The following is a 12,846-nucleotide window of genomic DNA, read 5'->3' on the forward strand; positions in this document are numbered from 1 at the left end:
ACATTTGAGTTTGAACAAGATATTTACACATATAAAGGTTAATGAAATAACAAGTCACTATTATTAGTTTCTGTATGATATGTTAATAAACATTGTTTTATTTTACATTCATGTGTTGGAGTCTGTCATTCCGAAACTCAGCCAGTCCAGTGGAAGAATACCTTAATATATTAGGGGTCCCCTTTCAGCCTAGGATTTTCTACATATAATAAAAACAATAAATCCCGACCCCCACAATTGGCGAGCGAAAGCCAGGATAATTCTGCACAATGGAAGGCTGAGTTCAGAACGACAGGAAAATATACATACATGTATATATATATGTAATCAGTTGCTGAAACTGTAAAATTCAGCTGGCGAGCCAGAAAGTGTAAGTTAGAATTATTTATGTATTATTGAGTTGATTATTGTTGAATGAATTTTAGATTGAACAGGTAAATAACGGTGAATTTTAGAGCAGGTATTGATTTAGCGTTGAACTGGAAATTATTATTTATGTACAATTGAATTAATTAGTGAGACCGAACAGGGAAACTTCAAGGATAGATAGGTAAAACTTAAGGAGTTTTATAATTATTGGGTGTTGAACTTTTACTAATTGATTATTGACCAATCAGGTAAATGTTAATGATAGATTGAATTGGATTATCTAATATAGTTAAAGAATTGTAGAAAGATTAATCGGCAGACATATTGATTAGTTAAAGTTGATAGCTAGAGATTAATAGATATAAAATAAAAATGCCAAGAAAGGGTAGGAAACGCGGTGAGGATTGCGAAAATTTTGGGGGCCACAGTGACGAACATGAAGGCCAAGAAAAACCAGAGGTGAGAATGGTAAGCGGGGTAGCAAAGGGGTCAGGACAAATCAAATACAGCAAGTATTTGAAACCATTTAAGGGGGAATCAGGTGAAAGAGTGGAAAAATTTATTCATAAATTAAAGCTAATTAAGGATAAGGAAGAGTTAAGCGATATGGATGTCATAACTATAGGGGAATTTAAATTAGAAGGACAGGCATTAGAAAAATACAGGCAGGCTACAGTGGCAGAAGAAATAGTAACGCTCCACAGATTCACTGAGACATTAAGAAAAATATTTGGGAAAAAGAATGACTTGTTAACAAGCATAGGAAAATTGGGGGGATACACGCAAACCACTCGCGAAACAGTAAGCGAATTCCACCAGCGCCTCCTAAATTTAAAACTAAATACAGAAACATCGGAATCGGAGAAACAGGCATTCGAAAAAATACTAACTGGGCAGTTCATCACAGGGCTCAGGCACAATTTTAAAAAAGAAGTACTAAGAAAAAATCCAGAAACATTAACAGACGCGTACACCCACTCATTAGAGGAAGAAAGGCTTGAGAACTTTAGCAAAAATACGGGGGCAAGGGAAATAAACGCAATGACCGACAGAAAGCAGCCTGAAACAGGAAAGGAATCGAGGGAGTGGGGAAGCGAAATCGAAGGGTTAGCTAAACATTTAAATAGCATCGAAAGAAAGATGGAGTGGATGATGGAAAGGCTCTCCTTAAGCAATGATGCTAGAGAAATTCAGCAACAAACGGAAGTGAAACAAAGATTGGGTATAGTTTCACGAACAAACGAGGGGGGAGACAAGGATGGCGGTCGTAAATGGTGTTATAGGTGCCAGAACACAGACCATTGGACCCGCGACTGCAAAGTAAGACGGGGCGCTAGCAATAACTGGGAAAGGGGAGAGTATTGGGAACGAGACAGGTACCCACACTTTAAAAACCCCAGAAACATGGACCAGCACAGGGAGGAAAGGCATTGCGCTAAACATGGTGAGTACAGGAATGAACGAGAGCGCATTAACAATGCCGTAGTTAAAAGACATAGATCTTTTAGACATGCCCGCTGGGAGAGGCAAGCATTACACTTAAACACAGCCAAAGGAAAAAAGATATCTTTAGGTGCTGTAAATGATAATGGCAGGAGAAACGACCTGTTATATGTAAAGGGCAGCTTAGGTGGGATACCAGGTAAATTTCTTGTGGACACAGGAGCCTCAAGGTCTATTTTAATGTGGGATTACCTCATCAGATATTGCAAAGGGTCAAATAAGGGAGATGTGAGATGTTGCCGCGAATTTCTTGTGGAGGGGGTAGGTGCTGGAGAAATTCACACCGATTATATTGTCAGAGACAAGGTAAGAATACAGGGGTGTGAAAACTTGGTGGCCCATTCATATTTTGTGGCAAACAGAATAAACAGTCGTCGACACGACGCAATACTAGGCACGGACCTGCTAAGGAAATTAAGAGCCAAGATAGATGTGAGAAATGGCCGCATTATATTCGGCAGTAATACCCAGGCGAGTCCAAAGGTAGACAGGAGGCGAAAGGCAGGCGGCAGAGCCCAGTATGAGCCAGAGAAAGGGGAAACTCCAAAGGAAGCTAGTGGGGAAGAATTAGAAGGGTGTAAGGCAAGCACAGATAATAAAGTTCTGGTTACACAAAACAAATGGGAATTAAATAAGAACACCAAAACAAATAGGAATAATGAGGGAAAGTGCCAAGAAAAGGGGAGGGTGTTACACGTGGGAGTTTTGGAAACGAGAGAAAGGGTCGATTTACATTCGGGAGAGAAAACACATGAAGGGGGAGAAAATGGCTGTGATGAGAAGGATCGCAAATTAAATGGAGCAACAGAAATTAAAGGAATCGAAGGATTGGGAAGTTACAGAACTGAAGCTTCCAGTGAGGAGAAGGCATACAAACTGAAGGAAATAAACAGGATGCAGCAAATGTATCTAGGAGCAGTATTCGACGAAAATATGGGATGGGAGTAAGTAATGAAGCTTAATATAAGTTTAAGTAATGTCTGGTATATGAGTGTAATTAGAAAGTATAGAAAGGCAATTAGAGGAGATTGGCTGTCGATAAAGTGGATCTGGGATAAGGTCATATCCGTCTGAGGACAGAAAAGAAAAAAAAGTTTATATAAGGAATATAAATTTTTTTAGGGGAAGAGGAATGCTATGTAAGGACCCGTCCTTACATTAATTAATAAAAATTGTTAAATATTATGAGAATTTAACTGTAATACGAATAGTGGTTTTCTGATAAAAACAACATGGGTTAAGAAGCTCTGGAATTCAAAAATACCTTCCAGTCACTCCCTGTTTAGTTGTAGTTTGTTTGTATGGAAATTCTTTGACGAGTCAGTAAAAGTAAATAACCGTGACAAATCCCCATTAAGACAGAGGCAGATGCACCATAGTAAGGGCCAAGAGCACTTAAGTTGGCTCTCTTAGAAATTTCACGGTGGAACGCTAGTAGAGGTGGGCGACGTCACCAGGTGTGCGCGCGTGAGGTCACGGGAAGAGCTGTGACGTTTCTCAGTTAACCTGAACTTCCGCCTCTCGTTCTAGATGGTTCTCGTATATTCTAGGCCACGGAAGTTGGGAAGAAGACCCGCCCACGGAAGATGAGAGGAGACAAATGAGAGCACAGGAAAAGGGATGCGCAGATCTCCTATGGGCCAGGAAGAAAGTGGAGGGAATTTTGAGAGGGAGATTAGGAAGAAGTTTTCGTGGCATTCAGAGAGAAGTTTTCGTGGCATTCGGAAAAAGGTTTTCGGAGGATTCGGAAGAAGTTTTCGGAGGAGTCGGAAGAAGTTCTCGAAGCGGTCTGGAGAATGATTTGAATGAGTTGGAGAACGATACAAAGCAGAGCAGTAGTCTAATTTGGGTGATAGCTGCAGCCCTGAGGTAGATGGAAGCAATGATAGAAATTCTGCGTATCCCGACAGCCCGTAGGAATGTTCACCCGTAAGCATGGAGGCCGTAGCAAGGAAGAATCACACCCTGAGAATTATATAGGCAAAGCCAGTCTAATGAGTGGTCGAACCATTGACCTACTAGACAACTCCTCTATCCACGGAAGAAGAAATGCTGACCGGTAAAGGGTATGCGACCCTGATTGATTCCAGCCGTGCAGTATCCGGTAGGGAGACACCATAAATCACCGAGATCCCCAAAAGAGCGCCCCCGCATTCCAGTACCTGAATGACCGATATGAAAGGAAGCCGAGCAGAGAGGAAAGTTCCAGGCCAAACATGTAAGTGCTATAGAGTCTACCGAAATAGGTGTACTTAATTTATTAAGGAGAGGACTTTAGGAGAAATATGTATATATAATTAAAGAGGGGGATTTAAGCAATGAATATATGTATAAAAGTGTAATGTATTTAAGACGGACGTAGCCTATAATTTGAAGTGAAGCTCCTCATAATAATGCTTGATGGAAGGAGAGGGTATAATAGATAACTGAGAATTGTTTAAGGTTGGGAAAGTTTCTTTATATTATATATGAAGTTAAAGGTTGAAATTTTGATTTATAATGAGTTGATTTGTGGAGAGTATTTCTGATTTGAGTAGGGGCTACTTAAAAGTGATATATATAAAGGTATAGAGGATTAACGGTCCTGAAGGGTAATGTTAAATTGAATTGATTAATATTTCCTGTTAACCTGATTGCAGTAAAGGTGTCTAATTGAATAAATGAAATTTTCTTACAAATTGAGACACGAACTCTGAAGGTTTTTGTGAGCCAGTTCATTGGCTGGTAGTTGTTGGTGTATTATATAGACTGTTCAGAAGAAGAGTTGGAAGAATCTATGTAAGTGTATGCCACGACCTATCGAAGTCCCTGTGAAGAACATGAAGAGACACCATAGCATAATAAATAATAATGTGTATTAGAATAGGATATCTGATGATGAAACATTTGAGTTTGAACAAGATATTTACACATATAAAGGTTAATGAAATAACAAGTCACTATTATTAGTTTCTGTATGATATGTTAATAAACATTGTTTTATTTTACATTCATGTGTTGGAGTCTGTCATTCCGAAACTCAGCCAATCCTGTGGAGAAATACTTAAAATAATTAAGGTCCCCTACGAGTCAGGTAATCTTCTGAGAACAAACAAGTCAGATGCTAAGTGGGAGGATTGGACTACGGGGATATACATATATAAAGAGGGGATATAAGTAATAAAAAAAATTAAAATATTAATACAAAAGGAAGATATACAAAAAAAATAACCCCATAAGTAATAAACGTTACCCCGCCCCCCACAGAGTGAAAAATGTTGAAGTAATCTTTATCCAGGTCTGGTGTTGTGCCTATCATGCCATTGGCTAATGACAAAACCGGTCTGGATTTCTAGCCAATCAAAAGTTAGCTTACAGTCCTGGCCATGTGATATTCTAGAATTCTAAATATTCCTCAGTTCTAGATATTCCTCATAGGGAATTAAATTCTCTTTTATGTTATGTAAGCAGAATGGCTTTTTATATTGCTATTGAACAATTTTTTTATATATACTGCAAGTCACAGACTATGGTACATGTCAATTTGCGACGTCATGCAAAAAATGCAAAATAAATAATAAACATTAAATTTTTATGATATGTGATTCCAATTATATTTTAATAAAGCAATGTTAAAATACAATTGGAATCACAATTTTAGGGCTGTGTAAGCCTTGAGCTCTGATTAAATTCAGACAATGAAACAAATTGTAGGAGTAATGCATTTTTAGAATTTAACAACAAGACAAAGGTCGTTGTATAGCGCTATGCAATTGGTGATATTCATTAAATAACTATAGATTTATCTAATGGTTACATGTATCTTATTCGAAAAGCAATGTTATGTTATACATGTATAAGCAGCTGTTATACTTTTTTGGGATCTTGAAAACTGCAAAATAAACAAGCCTTTCAGTTTATAATTCTCTGAAAAGTCAGTAATCAAGATCATTGGACTATACTTGTGGTAGTTAGTACCAAACTAAAGAAAATAGGAATTTGAAGTGCATCTTCTACGAGCATGAAATGTTTAACTTAATCCTTGGTTACTCCAATGACTTTGGCTACTCTGTAGAAAAAATAGCAGACCATGTTTTTCTATTGTAATTTTAGTTTTGTAATTTCTATTGTAGTTATTCTTTTTAATAATCCATGATTTGCAGGCCTAGATATGTAAATATATTGATCTAAACCTGTAGATCTTTTGTGGGTGCTCGTGATGTGGCTGCTGGGTACAAGATTGGTTTTGCTCCATACCGTTTAGCCAATTATTTGGGAATTTTTAAATAAAATGAGAAATAGAAATAATGCCCATTTATTGCAAACATGGGCACTTACACTTATTTAATATTATATAATTTACGGACTTTACATATGCAGACGAAAATTAAAAGTTACAAATAAATAGTATGAGCAAAAAATTAAGGAGATGGATAAGCTTGCCAATTTTGAAACAAAACCAGCCTTAGCTTAATATTGGAGAGTCAAGAACTAATGGAAGTTTCCACGTCGTTTAGTAAAGACCGGTATTTCGTTTTTATTATACCATTAATGGCGAAATTGGTCACTAACAGAAATGTGGCCCTCGTGGGTAGCACATTTGGTACGATTGCTGTCCTCTCCACACCGGCTGGAAGAGACAGAGTTCGAATCCTGTCAATGAGGTGGGGAATTTGAGTCAGATGAGGGTAGAATGGTTTTTTCCCGAAAACTGATTTTCGTCTCGCAAAATAGAAAATCAGCCTTAAAGTACACTCAATTTAGAGACAATTTCACGGAGCAACGTTGCCTTAGTCGTCAATGCTCCGTAAACCCCACTACAACGAAGAATGTGGTTGCAAATGGTAGGAGCCAGGTGGTGCTAATTTCGAGTACTGGGTATTCGACTTTAACGCTAAGCGAAAATACGTTCAAGGTTTTCTTTGAAAAATTAAGTTAAGATTTGAATCACTGGAAAGCTCCACAAATTCTTCCTTCCTGACCATTCAATGAGAGATTTTTAAATACAGAATGGAAGGTTGGGTATAGTAATTTCAATAGTTCTAATGATATTGTCAAATTCACGTGGACATTAAGAACGATTCCATGTCTTACTAATTGCAAAGAATGCAGCATGTGAATAATAAAGCGGGATGCTTTGCCACTTTGTTAATCTTCAGTAAGTTTTTATGCGGGATTTCATCGAACACTGCGATTATTAAATTTACTTTCAAATATCGTTTCTATTTGATTTCCCACTTTATTTTCCTTTCCCCTTTACCTCTACCTTCCCTATTTCGCTCCTGGAGAGGTTCTCTTGTCGATTTGCTTCTTGTTGGAAGAAAAACCCTTTGCTATCTACCCCTCAGACCGACTAAATCTGCCACGGAACCACTAGGTGGCAGTGTACTGATATGGGATTAATTCAGAGGTCTCTACCATCAGGGGTAAAGGATTTGATTTCGTAAACGGTGGCTACAGTTATCTCAGACAGTTAAATTCAATATAGTGGGACCAACTGATGTTACCAATAGCAAATGCTAAGTGTAAGCATTGAAAAAATTAAATTTTGCAAACTAGGTAGTAGAGCCAGCTAGGTTATACATTAGCTGGCCTGGCACCGTTTTAGAGCTGTACACTTGAAATGTAAGGGAGATCTCGCCATGATATCCATCGTAACCTGAATAGGTATCAATCATCTTTCATGATGGAAGAGAAAGAGGGGGAGGAGTGTCGAAGCTTTGCTCTGGGAAATGAACGTGGCTTCAACTCCCAATAAAGAACTGTAGCTGAACTGCCAGTGAAATGAAATAATCGTCCCAATAAAAATAGAATAACGCATGCCACAAACAACTTTAAATAAGATGATTGCAGCATATTATTTCTTTACAACAAATAGATTGTCGGAAGGAACTTTATAACACAAAGTTGACAAAATCAAAACTCTAGTAATTCTAAATTGGCCGGAATATAACAAGAAAATTGAAGAAATATTAAAAGACCAAGACAGGTACCTAATTGATAATAATTATACCATAAATAAAAAGTTAACTTTACGTAGCAGAAAAGAAATTGGTCTTCACTTCTTATTAGGAACAATATTATGCCACATACCTCGTTGCTATCAAACTGTATAACCCTGACAAACCACTTCGGTGTATGTTCCGTATTCTAATCTTTCCATTAATTTCAGAGGGGTCATGAGCTCTCTGTACTAGAGTACAACCCATGTCCACTCTTCTATTTGTAATATCAGACAGAAATCCAACATTCGGCGTTTTGTTAGTATACCCTAATTTACTGTAGATTATGCATTAGATAAATTAACCCGAGTGGCTTATACGCGATTTTAAAGATTTTAATTAATTTTAAGTAAAAAATATTATCACAGTAAATCTTTTATTATTCAAGCCTAGGTATTTTAGGGTTAACTCACCTATTTACAAACTTGCTTCGGTGAACTGTACAATCGAAATCAGGAAGATTGGATGTCGTTCATAACCTGAAAAGGCATCAATCATACTGCATCCTGGGAGAGATGGGGTTTCGTAGTTTTGCTCTCGAGACTAAACATGGAACTCGTGTGTGTGTATATATATTAGATTTAATGAGCTAAATAAAATTCATACTGGAACAAAATCCACTGAAAGTGTCTCAGAGGCCTCCATGCAAGAATGGTTTGTTGCTTAGAGCTACATCACGGTTTTTCCACATAATGGCCACCATATTTGGCCATTATCACCACCAGTGATAATGGCCAAATCAACCGATAAAACCGATCATGCATGACTTGCTATAAACAATTAAGTTTTTTAAAAACTTCATTTCTTTTAAAAGAAATGACTGCAGTCTCCTATCATTCAAAATGGCCGTGGCAGTGCAGATAGAGTACGAAAACTAGTCTTGTGGCTTCCTATTATCATAATGAATCTTAAGTGGGTAATCCTTCAGAATTACCCATTTGCATTACTACCACAGAATGTTAATGCAAGTAGTAAAAAAAATTATTCATTTTAGAGGTTTGCAAATTTGAAGTCTAATTCCGTACCAAAATCATTTGATTGAAATAGGTATCCATTTATCAAATTCCAAACAATTCGTAAGGTTTATATTAAAGGACACGACTTAACCAAACTCTTTTAATAATAAAAAGATCGGAAAACTAAACTACCATAAGATGTGTTGATATTAAAAACTGGTTAAAATTAAATTGCATAGAGGAAAGTACCTTTTCCAAAGCTTGTCGTATCGATTTCACTATATTAAAATTACTGTTCAACAAATAGTCCTAACGAGGAACTTTCAAAGACATCGTTAGTTGGTTCAAAATGGTAAGGAAGGAGTTTTTGTTCTAGTTCCCGGAATGCAATTCGATCATGCGCTCTAGAAACTTGTTCTTCAAATTCCATTCTGCCGAAAATGTGTGAAATTAAGAACTAGAAACAGTGGTTTGCTTGAACCATTCTATTGCAAGTGTTGTTGAATCACTTTCCACTTGATGAGTGGATTAAATGTGTTGGCTCTGTTCAATTTCATTGTATTGTTTATAAATGCTCGGTGATAATATGCTCTAATATTAGATATGTTTGAGGCAACATTTAACTGTATGCTGCCAACCTAACCTGCATTACATCTTTGTGCACAAAGAATTGTTCTTTTGATTCCTGCAATATTGTACTTAAGTGTCTTTTTACTTGTAAAAGTATACTGATTTCATTATAAGATGAAAATACTAAAGTGAGGTCAGTGCCAGAAAGTCAGTTATGTAACTTCTTATGATAGGGGTGATTATTTTTGTGCTTGTAACAGAATACAATTTTATTGGTAAATGGTGTTCAACTTTATTTCTTGTTAGGTATTTGATATTTTGAAACTATGTGGATATTTCCTTTTTAAAGAAAGGATCGCAATTCTGTTTGTAAGTCATTTTCATCAGTATTTTAGTGCATTTTAAATTTGTATAAACAACTTTTTTTTAGCACTGTATGGGTGATGCTAATAAAAATTAAAAAAACTCTTAATGTGTGTCTTTCTTTCCTGTAAATGCAAGTACTTTATCTTAAGATAAATCTGTTTAAGTTCAAGAAGTTTGTTCTTTTGTCTTGTTCAAATGCGAGTGTATATTTTTAACTGATGAAAATTATTGAATTTTGAGAAGAGAATTTCTTTTTGGAAATTTTTTTTTTTATATATCATCCACGCAATAAGTTAAATTGTACAAGGAATTGTGGTTAGGATGTGTTTTCTATGGAAGCTAGATTTCTGAAAGGGGGGCCAAGTTTCAGACCTATTATAAGCCCGTATTCCAAGTTTTGCGATAAATGTACTAAGGCTGTTCAAGAGAAGAATGCTACATATCGTGATTGGCTTATTTACAAATCTCCTGGTTCATTTTTTGCCTACACCAAAGCTCTCAACTGAAATGCAGGTAATCAGTTCAAACAGGCTAAGAGTAATTTGCTTCTCGTCCCAATGGTAGTCGAGCTTCCTGGTCTCTTGCCAAAACTATTGTTTGCAACTTTTGTCCAACTCTGTCAAAGACAATGGTGCTATTGCGACCTCAGCCAAAAATAATGGTGACATGCTTCGCTTCCTATTTTTCTTCTAACTCTTGTATTGGTCATCTTGGTAAACCACCTCCTACCAATCCCAGTACACTCTACTCAGTGCTTTTCCGTCAAAAGGATGTCAGAAGAATTTTGATGCTAAGAAAGCTCAGTCCTGACATTTCTACACTTGATCTGGAAATCTGTGCTCTAAGATTACACATGTACTGTTGCCTTTTTTCACACTCTTATTCCAGAGGTTTTCCTTCTGCTCGGAAATTTTTTTTCATATCTAGTCGGTTCCTCAAATGGCGACAAATCTCTCCCATCCAATTATCGTACGATTGCACTTATTTCTGCTTTCTGAACTAATGGAGAAATCAATTGACAGACAACTCCTCTTTAAACTATCTAGAAATGTTCTATCTGATCAAAGATCGCCGGTATGAATTCGGTCAGTGATGATCCACCCGTAATATTCTGGCTTGCGTTACCCATATATAGACAAATTCGATGGAAACGTTTGAAACTCAAGCAGTTCCTTTCGATACTTCAAAGGCTTTTGATGGTGTTTTCCATAAGTCTTCTGAATGACTTACATCTTACAGTTTGCCAACTGCTTTCTGTAATTTGGTAACTAGTTTTCTCTGACCACTTATTGGGTGATGGTAAACGGCAGTGTCCTAAATTTTCCACTAATTCCGATGTTACGCTAGGTTCAGTTCTCTCTGATTCTTTTCCTCTTTTATATTAACGACCTTCCATTGACTGGAAATACTATCCATTGTTCTGCTAGTGGTTACACATTGCATTCCACCTATCACTTTGAAAAGCCCTACTCTGCTCAATCATCTTCATCTTCTCAAATATTCATTATCAATTCCTTTAATGGTTATCTCGAGATAATTCTCCAGTGGAGCAAGGGTAACTTAGTTGATTTCAATCCTAAAGCTCAGTGCTGTCATATCTCGCAAAGAGATTCTTCTGCTCCTGTGCTTACCTTAGATGACAATCTGATTTCTAGGCAAGATCATGTATCTCTATGGGATTACCGTTACTTATCTCTTGATATAAGTTCATCTCATTGTTTCTTCTGAAATTAAAAAAACTGGATTTTTCTCTATCGGTCTTGGCGTACTTTTCTTCCAAAGAGCTCTACACTGTAAGATGTAGATCTTAGAAATTAAAATAGAAATATTTGTTTTGCTAAAATAAATCCAGGAAGTGCAATGGAAAGTGAAATTTGTATTAAGTTAAAGATATTTAGGTTGAATGTAATAATGTAGCTTGAAGAACACTAGATTTAATAAACTATTCAGTTTAAGGCATGGGAATTAAAATAGTGGCAAAAAGGTAAACAAGTTATTTAAATAATACAAGAGAATAAATAGACAGCGCAATAACTAGAAGAGGTTCCATTTTGTAACAGGAGAGAAAAGGGTTGCTTTAGGCAAGAACAATAGGACAGTGAAATGGGATTATGAAGCGTCTCTTTTGATCTAAGCCACCTTTAAAAACTAAACAGGAAATTAGTGGACATCCTGTGTTCTCATCAAAAAAATGGCGTCAGGGTGACTGATAAATTCGGGTAAGCGCGATATCTTTAGCAAAAGTGTGAACACGAAAATGAATTTTGGATGTGACCCGCACATGAAAGGACCTGACGGTCGTTTCACGTGCCGGTGGTTCTAAATAAACTCGGCTCACCTTATACCTTCAGCCCTCTAAATGGCGAATCAAATATAGACATCACTGCTATTTCTTATAGTTTCTTCAAACTTTGACTGGACAGTAAATACTAACATTTGCTCAAGTGACCATCGTGCGCCTTCTCCGTGACTTGCTCTGCACAATCATCTTCCACTACAAGACCTTAGATTTTCTTTGCGACGCATCATGTGGTTTAATGACTCAATTAACACTGATTTCTCAATTGAAACCATAAACTTCATCCATCACTTTACAGCTTCTGATCAGCCACGCCTGTTATAAAACAGCCAAAAAGAAAATTCAGTCTTCCCACTCCATGGTGGAACCGAGAACTTACTCTGCTTCGTCAGCAAGTGCATCGGGCTAGGCGCACTTCCAAACGACATGCGAGGAGCTGGCCACCTCTCGACGTCGAAAGTCTTAAATAGAATATCAGGTTCTCAAAAGACAATACGTCAAAACCATCACTACCTGTAAAATAAAATCTTGCCAATCGGGACCCATGGTGCCTTGTTTATCGCCTTACCAGAAACAAATCCTATTCCCCTACTGTTTATAGGTCTGTACCTGCAAACGGCACCGAAACTTACCTGGAAGGACACCAACTCTTGGACAATCTGCTTCCTTCTGATCGTCCAGAGGATGACTTGACTACTCATCAACAAATAAGACAGCTCAATAACTCCTACTCTACTACTTCTGAATCTCAGCCATTTACGTAGCTGGAGGTGGACACAGCTGTCCTAAAAATTGACAACTC

Source organism: Mastigoproctus giganteus, chromosome 14, assembly GCF_048544385.1.
Source record: "Mastigoproctus giganteus isolate SK-2022 chromosome 14, ASM4854438v1, whole genome shotgun sequence".
In the NCBI taxonomy this organism is placed as follows: Eukaryota; Metazoa; Arthropoda; class Arachnida; order Uropygi; family Thelyphonidae; genus Mastigoproctus; species Mastigoproctus giganteus.